The following is a 9865-nucleotide window of genomic DNA, read 5'->3' on the forward strand; positions in this document are numbered from 1 at the left end:
GTCGTCGGGGGTCTGGGTGCCAACCAGACCACCGCCTCCTGCTGCCACGTCGTCTGAGGTCTGGGCGTCCGCCAGACCACCGTCTGTTCCTGCCACGCCGTCTGAGGTCTGGGCGTCCGCCAGACCACCGCCTGTTCCTGCCATGCCGTTAGAGGTCTGGGCATCCGCCAGACCACCGCCTGTTCCTGCCACGTCGTCAGAGGTCTGGGCGTCCGCCAGACCCCCGCCTCCTGCTGCCCGAAGCCGGTGCTGCAGCCGCATGCCTGTTCGGCCACCGCTGCCACGCCACCAGGTTTCTGGTCCCACGCCTGACCGGCTTCGAGCCCCTCCCTCCCACCCTCAGACTTTTTAGGGTTGTCTGGGATCCACCCCTTGAGGGGGGGGGGGGGGGGGGGGCTCTGTCACACCCATGGACTCATGTTTTAAGTTTCATGTTTTAGGTCACGTTTTTGGTTCTTAGTCCATGTTTAGTTTTTAGTTTTGCCATGTTTTAGTTTCCCTTCACTTACCAGTTCATTAGTTTCACTCATTAGTAGCCTCTCGCTGCTACCTGTGGGAACATGGCGTCATCGTCATCCAATTCAACCATCTGGCCAAATGTTTGATCCAACCATCAATATCTCATATCAATTTAGAGGCCACACCCACTAATCCCTAACTCTAACCAGTCAAATTGGATGTAGATAAATTTGGATAATCCAGCCAGTTATAGGTTTTAGCAGTTTAGGATGGACAAATCAATTTGGTGTCTTTAAAGTCATTAGTATGACATTTTCTTGTGTGTATAACTGTCCTATTACTGGACCTGGGCCCAGAAAATTCACAGAAAATTGGACAATGAAAGACCTTTTTTATGTTTAACAGGAAAATTTAAGAAAGTGTGAAAAAACTAAAATGCATAGTGACATTACATTTTTAGCATTTTATTTTTTAGATTATTTCGTAATGTTGTTAGTTTATTATTTTTTCACCCTTGGGGATCCCTACTATCCTTTGGATCCTTCTTTGAGATACACTTGCCCACTCAGTTGTGGAGCCATGGACTATAACCAACCAGCTGATTGCTATGAGGAGCTGCTACACTGTTGTGTATAGGTGTTTGCACAAAAAGAAAAAAGAAACTTGAAAGAATGTGTGATATCTGCACACAAACACACACACATACACATCCTTCTATAGAATCTCTATCTTTACCTCAGCTGAGAAAGGCACAGGCATGTTGGCCTGCAGTAACCTAAGGCAAACACTTTCCCCGGACCATCTGGAAATCATCTCACCCGCAGAGTCAGTGAAAGCACAGAGCAGAAGCTCTGTTTACAACTCAGTGATAACAACCGGTCCACTTGAACTGCATGGTTGAACAAGTTATGCACCATTGCCTGTTCATAACATCTCATAAAACATTCTGTTGTGTTCGAATTTCTATCAGCTCTTTATTGGTCACATGCTTTTTGTGCTTTCGGCTAAAGAAAGTGACCATTAAAGTCATTGTGGTAATAATAGCTAAGTCTCACTTAGGTTGGGATGTGTCGTGACATTTCTGTTGATTTAACAAACTGCAACACGTTGGATAGGTTTAATTCTATATTAAGTTTACCAAAATGACATCGAATTAGACAAAAAAACATCCCAACTCTCAGTGAGTGTTTTATTTGTCAAATATTAAGAATGTGATGTTTTTGGCTTGGGAAGCATTGTCACAGCTAAAGTAATAGTTTTCCCTGCTGTGTACAGTATGTAAGACATTCAGTGACTTTTTAGTGTACCATCGACATGAGGCTCATTGTTCCCTCAGTGCAGTCTCTGTGGGGAATAGATGATGCCATTAATGGCAATTGTTTGCAACAGTGCCATTGTGCTTTTCTAACTTTCTTATCTGTCTCTCTCCGTCATCTCTCACCTTTTATTTGGAGTTTTTCAGCAGTAGGTTAAATTGTGCTCTCTAAGGCAATATGGATAGATACAACCCCTACCACTTGGACCCTACTTATATTTTCTTGTCTGGCTCCTTTTGTCAATCTCTAACAAAGGCAATGGGCTACAAGATAGGTGGCTGGTTGTGTGAATAGATTTGAGAGACGGTTAAGTACGGAAAGGGATAGAATATTTAATGGTTAGAGGAGTGGAAAAGAAAAAGGAGACATGACACACGATGAAATGTGGTGAGTGCATAAGTGAGGAAAAACAATTGCCTCTGAGTAGGACACGAGAGGTTTGGAAAGTTGCAGAAGCAATGTGTCCACTCAAAGTGAGCAAGCTAATGTGGTCAGAAACACCAGCAGAGCTGTGAGGATGCCGTCACTCCTCACCTATTTGTTTCCTCTGGTTTGCTCCCAGAGAGCAAGTTCTCTCATGACAATCACAGCGAAACATCTTGACAGCCGGAGGCACAAGGATAGGCGTTGAGGAAACCTGCAAGGGAAAAGAGAATAGGGCAATGATCCGTGTATGTGCGTGCGTGTGTCCTGTGATAATGGTGTGTGAGCGGAGGAAACACACAGTGCCTGTTTTTGCTGCAGGGGTTCCTGGAAGTCAGCCGGCCAGTGTGATCGGCGACATACATACACACATGCACACACATACAGGATACCTCGCCTCTAAAAGGGAAAAACATGCTGCGTCTGATACATGTGCACACAGACAAGCAGACTTCCTGCATTTTCTCTCCTACTGGGCGGCCACCTGTAACACGGTCCCACACACGCACATGGACACACACACGCACACACAAACAAAATTCAGTGGGACAAAGGCATAAAGAGGCAGCAAATATAAGTTGAGAGTTGACGGTAAACAAGCGCCATTTAGATCCCTGTAATTACCTGTCATTTGATCGACATTGCTTGAGGCCAAGCTGCCAACCATCAACATCATCAATACCACTGCTGACAAAAGCAAGAGGTTTAGAGGAAGAGAAACAATTAAAGTAGCTTCAGTATTGTTGTATTTCTGACCTATGTCAAACAATGACATGAACAGGTCAGCCTTGAGCAAGGAATGCTGAACCTTAATAGGCTGCATTGATGTACATAGCCTTGTTATTATTTCTAGAAAAATATTTTAAAACATAGACTTCATGTCATATTTGGCTATCATCAAAAAGTCCAAATTCAGGCAAGATGTACGTCGAAGAACTGACTATTTATAACAAATGGACAGTTATGAAGAGCGTTACGGATGCAGCAGATTTCTTTTCTTGTTTTTTTTCTTTCCATTCCATTTAATTTATTTAGCAGGCAGTTTTAACCAAAGCTATTTACAGGTCAAGAACACAAATTTGGGGATCAGTAACCCTTTGATTAAACAGCAAACACTTTACCTCCTGAGCTATTATCCTCATTACAAACTAAGACCCTTTTAAATTTCTGAATACGTTTACATGCACAGTTAAGAGGAGCTGCAGCTATAAATATATTTGAATATATAAGGAAATAGAATATTGAATCCATTTTGGGTCAAAGTTGTAGAGGTCCTGAGTCACTGGTCTGGTTCAGCTCAAAAACCACCATGTAATATGTCGCCAGCTCAAGTTCCACGACGACAAGAGAATTATTCGAAGGGCGATACCGCAACCTCTGACTGGATCGTCCATCTCCAACCACACAAATTCTACGGGTTGAGGTTATGGTTTAAGGGAAGGGTTAGGCGTTAGGGGTTAGTAGGCTTGGCTTCCAAAGTGGGCGAAGTTGCCTCATCCAACTCCACCTTCCTGCAGTACTATTAGAGTGATAAAAAAAAAACACAATGTAGCACACTGTCCAATCTTGTTCCGATGCAAATAAAACAAATGGAAAGAAACTTAACTTAACTTATAAATAAGCAAAAAAACACAAGACCCACCCCCCCAAAAAGAAATGGTACCCACCTTCCGTACAAAACAAATATACAAAGAGGACAGGTTAGAGGGGAAGAGAATTTCTAGAAGGTAACCCATAAAAAAATAAATCAACTTAGAAATTAAAGTGTTCTCAAAGCAGACACAGTGATTTTAAAGGACCTGACTGACTGCCAGATATGAAATGTTGTCATTGTTGAACAGATTTTGACTATATTTGACTGTCTTTGAAGCTAAAAAGCTAATAAAAAAAAACAACTTAAAATTCTATAAATGGCGTTGTGTTTACTGTGTTTATGAAAAGAGTTTGAATAGATGCCTCCCTCTTATAGTGTTCACGACCTCGTAAATTAAAAAAAGCCCAGACATCCATACTCAAACATTTGTCTCCTTCGTTCGCAGCTTCCGTGTAAAGACGTCCGTTGTCTCCTCAGGCTCTCAGTCAGATCAACACATCGCTGGTCAGTTCTGACAGAAAACCATTCAACCACGGTTAACCACGAATCCTCTTGCTGTGAGGCGACGGTGCTAACCACCACACCACCGTGCAGCCCCAACAAAATGATAGTTGATTTAAACAAAAATAAGAATGATCAATCTATGCTGTTAACCAGGTCTGTTTGAAATATTTGAAGCTTTAATTGCCATGACAACTGCCATCCAATTTAATGTCAAACTGTTTTAGTTAAAAACCAAAAACAGATTATTACACAGGCGTTATAATCCTAAACAATAATTCAATCATAAATAGTAATACAACATTATTCATTATGCATCCACATGATTGATCAGTCAAAAACATTTCATCTCACTGCATCAATACTCTTATCTGTCACTGACAACATTGACTCTGGGAGGCTCATAAGTTACAGCTAAACAGCAGCCAAACACTCCATGTATGTAATGATAAAACCACGTCAGATGAACATTGTTGGTTGATGCTGTATGAATATTCCAATTGTTCAAAACCTTCAGAAAATCTCAACTAAAAAGGGAACTGCTGTGTGTGTACTGTAAATATTGAAGGAATTTGGTGTAGTAAAGTCAGGCATTAAATGCGATCCAGTGACCAAAGATTGTGAATCAACACTCTGTCATTGGGCAGCAGCACTGTATGGAGCACTTAATTCCATACATCACCCAATGGAGAGGCATTCTTTTGTGATAGAAGACCTTCATTTTCGTGCAGCTCTGAACGGCAAAATTCCTCTGCACACTGAATTATTTTGAAAACTCATTACTCAAGAGAAAATTGAAGTGCCCCAGCAAGTAAATTCTTTCTTAGAGTCATGTCCAAGGTAACATCGACTTTTGAAGTTGTCCACTTGTGATTCACCAGGGAGTGATTATTTGATGAATCCATGATAGAAAAGAAAGAAAAGGAGCACTAATGGAGATTGGAGCGCCAGCCTGTCAAGGGAAAAACACTGGCCTTTATTGAAATGCCCTGGCAGGGTTAATTGGTTACTTTGAACGAGTTATGAATGAATTCTTTGGGATATTAAGTTAAACCTGCACATACATGCAGTAGTTAATAAAATGCATTAAAATTTCAAGTCACAAAGTTATGGAATACTTTGATATGAAACACCAAATGTTTATTCTACAACTAAAGGAGAAAATGACTTACTTTAAATCTAGCCATTCAAACCTAATCCTAAACCCTCCAGATGGAAATGAATTGTAGGGGAGAGAAAAAAAAAGAAGACTGAGATGCACAATACGACAGCTGCAGTTCAGCATCTTATACATTTACAGTGTCGAGAGAGGGATCTTATTCACTCACTGGGGTATTACAAAATTCAGCCCAACTTTTGGCCTGTAGCAAAGGAGACGCGAGCAGGCCAAAACTGACAGCCTCACCTTACTCACTGAGAATACGAATGTGTCTCCCACTTTTAGGTTGCTGTCCAGATACCCTGACAGCATGCAAACATTGAAAGACACTTAACTTTAAAGCACACAGCAGATAATGACCTCCATGGTAGAATATAGATGCAACTCCCATGTTGCCATCTTAAGCAGTATATTTAATTTTGACGTGACAACCAAGATATGTCCTTTGGGAACGTAGAATAAAGGGACATTCCCTTTGCTTTTTCTTTGTGCTCATCATATCCTATAATGGCACATACATATGCTTGCCATCACACTTCTGGAGGATTTCCCATAATCCTCTGGCGCGGTAGTTTCACATGTGTGTTTGATCTGAACCTGCAAACATATTCCATCCCCCTGCTTTTCTGTCTTCACATCCATCTCCTCCCCTGCTCGTCACCTCATTCTCCCTCTGGTCGTGGAGCGAAAAAAGAAAAGTTGTCAGACAAGGAAGAGAGATGCCGGATGCAAGAAAAGTTATCTTGCTTTCCTCTGCAGTCACACAAAATCATTTTTTCTTTTTTTTTTTGAAGTGAGCACAAGAAAGCACAGCTCTGAAAGCTGAGATCTGATTTTGCACAGGGGATGATGGAGTGAATTAATTTGCTAAGGCAAGACCATGTTTTAACAACTGGAAGACTACTCAGTCAATGAGACCTTTACAACAGCACTCTGGAGGATTTTCCTGTAGCGTGGGCATATTAAGGAGGCAGATTACTTAGCATACACTTAGGTTTTTATATGTGCAGTAACTCACAAAAAAAGTGCATTAACAGCTTACGGTATATACATATATAAACATAAATTGTACAGAAGCTCCCACTATATTCATAGCTTTCATCCAATAAGAAGAAATGCATCTATAAAAATGTAATATGTGCATTTTCATTTCTGTCCAGCTTTTGAATCAAATCTAATCCAATCCATGCATCTAATCCTTTTTGTTGTCACCCTCCTGATAGATCATCCTCGAAGCCTTTAAACAAAGGTTTATATGACAGCTGGTTTTAATATTCTGACCGATTGCTGTGCAGTTTTTGATTCTGTATTTTTTTGTTCACAGGAATGAGCGGATTGTCCACTCCCGTTCAATCCTCAGCCGCATCTATTAGTGTTATCGGGATGTTTCTGATTCTCCTGAGAATAAAGGGAGGAAAAAGAAAAACATGACATGGACAATAGAAATTATCTAGAAGAAGAGACACAATTTTTCTATGGTACTTAACTGTGTCTGAGTTAGCGAGAACAAGTGCACGCAATAAAGATTCCACACAATAAGTATGTAACCATACTCAACAGCTATCTTTTCACCCTGCCTGCTTACATGTAGCTGTGAAACACCTACACTGTATGTACAGGTACTGCTAAAGGTCGCTATGATTGGCAGTGTTGCTCCTGGCCCCATCCATCATCATCACCCATCTTGCTATACCTCACTTGCAGACCTGACTTCCAACTTCCCCCAAATCATCAGCCAGATGGCTCTCACCAATGCTCGCTTGCATTACACACCTGATATGAAGCTATCCGTCATCTGATAACGACCAAGCTTTGGCGGTCCCCCAGCTGGGGCCTCTGCTGCAGCACTGGGCACTGGCGGGTATCAGGGATGGGTGGCGGTGGGGTGAAGCACAGCCTGAGTACCCATCTGATGGATTAGTGCCAGGTAGTGTGGCTGGGGAGGGGATGGGGGAGGGTGCTGAGGGGTGTCCCCTAATAGGATTCACAGTCACCCAGTGGACCATGGAACAGGTGGAAGCAGAGAGAGAGGGACAACAGAGTGAAAGAGAAGTGTGTGTGGCATATTGGATGGTGCCAGGTGAGACCAGGCAAGGCAATCCCTTTTAAACTTGGAGGTGTCATTTTGGAAAACAGCCTAAGCAAAGCTAAGCCACTATAGTGATAAGGAAGAAAACGGTTTTATTTTTATTGGGATGATATGTGATGATTTTGGAAGTGTTACACAAAACCACATGGTTCTATGGATGTGCATCATTCTGGGCCAGCTGTACTTTTGACATAATTTGGTGAACGTTTTGGTTCAAATTGACCCTCTATATATTTGCACGACTTTGAATTAAACAATTGTTAAGTAAATGCACACACAATTGGATGACAGAGAAGAGAGATGGTTTAGGAAAAGTATTTTTTATCTTTCTTTTTTTGGCCTGTTTTTTCATTAGATTATAACAACTATCTTAAATCGGACACTTGAAAGATGCTTTAACAACAGTGAACATTTGGGGAACAAAACCCAAACAAGCCTTGGCTTCCGTCCACACCTTTGTATGAAACATGTTCAGTTGTAAATAATGACTTATTCAGCTGTTAGATACAACACTTTAATTGTTAACAATGTCATGGTGTTAGGATGATTGACAAGAGAAAAATGCCTTAATAGCTTATGCTGAGCCTAATGTAGCAGTGTTTCCGACTTTACACATGCCGGTGCACAGCAAGGGAGACTGGCACGACAAATACAGTATACACAAATGCACGTGCCGCATAGACAGGCATTCGATTAAAACTGCCACTCACACACACAGACACACAGATCGGCGGTTCTCATTAGTAAAGTCGGTGTGCTCAAGGCAGGCAGGGCCCCCGCAGCAGTCTTCGGGAGTCAGAGGAGCCATTTGTCAGCGGAAAACAATTAGTGGGGAATGATCCGTTCCATTGGTTTTAATGAGTACAGCCGGGTCACTCTGCTCACAGCAGCAACACGAAAAGGTCATCAAAGGCTGAAAGCAACTCACAGCCAAGTCACATTCAGATACAAGGACAAAAACACACACACACACACCATGATTATTTTTTTCTTCTTTTTGCTTCTTCTAATATGCAGCGATACGCACACACATGTCCACACACAGTCAGACAATAACACTCTAAAACACCCTGCCACCTCATACTAATCTATTTTTCATCCTTTCAAACAATTCATCTCCCTCTACATCAGTGAGAGCATGTACGAGCCATCATTGGAAGTGGGATATTAATGAGGAGGATATTGTGCATGTATATGCATATCCGTAAATGGCCTTGGACAGTAACCATGGCATTAGAATATGTAATCAGTACACCATAGTAGCATGGCTGTTGGCTTCAGTGTTATGGCTATAATAGCACATGGAAGGACCATGTATCTTCCTTTTCGATTCAAAAAGAGAATAATAGCACATAGAAACACAAATCAGTGATGGGAATGCATGAATGTTGATTATCAAACTGCTGATACAGGTTACTTGAATTTTTTTGCTTCAAAATAAGTTCCTGGATCTTTTCAAAATTAGAAAGATTGTATGAGTTCCATTTACCTGCTGACCAGATTTTTCTTTTAAAATTAAATTACAATAAAAAAAAAAGGAGTTATGGAACATTAGGAATTTTAAAAAATAACAATTTGAAATCAATAAAATTTAGATCTTATTGGCTGAGACCAAATTACAACATTTTCACAAGTGTATTATGTGCATGATTCAATATTCTTCGATGTCACTATGTGACCCACATTGTCAATGGGAATATATATCACACCTCCTCCTAATCTCAACCTTGGGACTCATGAATTCATGTGACTTAATCCTCCACTACTGTTTCAACATCACCTGGCAGACGTTGTTGACTGTGTGACTGTACAGAGGCACTAATCATGGCAGAACAAGCCCTGAGCACAAGAGCAATAGAGGCTGGTACCCATGTGCAGGTTGCGCAAAGAAGTCTCCGAGACAGTCCAGCATATTATATTATGGGTAGAAAATGGGCTGGAAGTCGCAAAGTCATAGTGGGAGATACCTCCAAAGGTGGTAGAGAATGGCAGGACTAAGGTCTTGTGGGACTTCCAGATCCAGGCCGATAAAGTGGTGATGGCCAACTGGACATTGTGGTGTTTGCCAGACTACAGAAGATTGCAGTAGTGACCGATGTAGCAACTCAAAGACGAAGGAACATGCTAAGCCCAAAAAATACCAAGAAGGAGGAAGCTGAAAACAGTGCATTTGCATAAATCAAATATCCCCAAAAAAATTTTGGATGGGTTCCTTCCTTTACTAAATAAGCCAACTATAGTTTTCTCTGCAGTGGATCGTCAGACACATTGGTAAAATGCAAAGCATTGAAGAGATATGTATCATATAACAGGGCTCTCACTGT

Source organism: Odontesthes bonariensis, chromosome 18 (genome assembly GCF_027942865.1).
Source record: "Odontesthes bonariensis isolate fOdoBon6 chromosome 18, fOdoBon6.hap1, whole genome shotgun sequence".
Lineage (NCBI taxonomy): Eukaryota > Metazoa > Chordata > Actinopteri > Atheriniformes > Atherinopsidae > Odontesthes > Odontesthes bonariensis.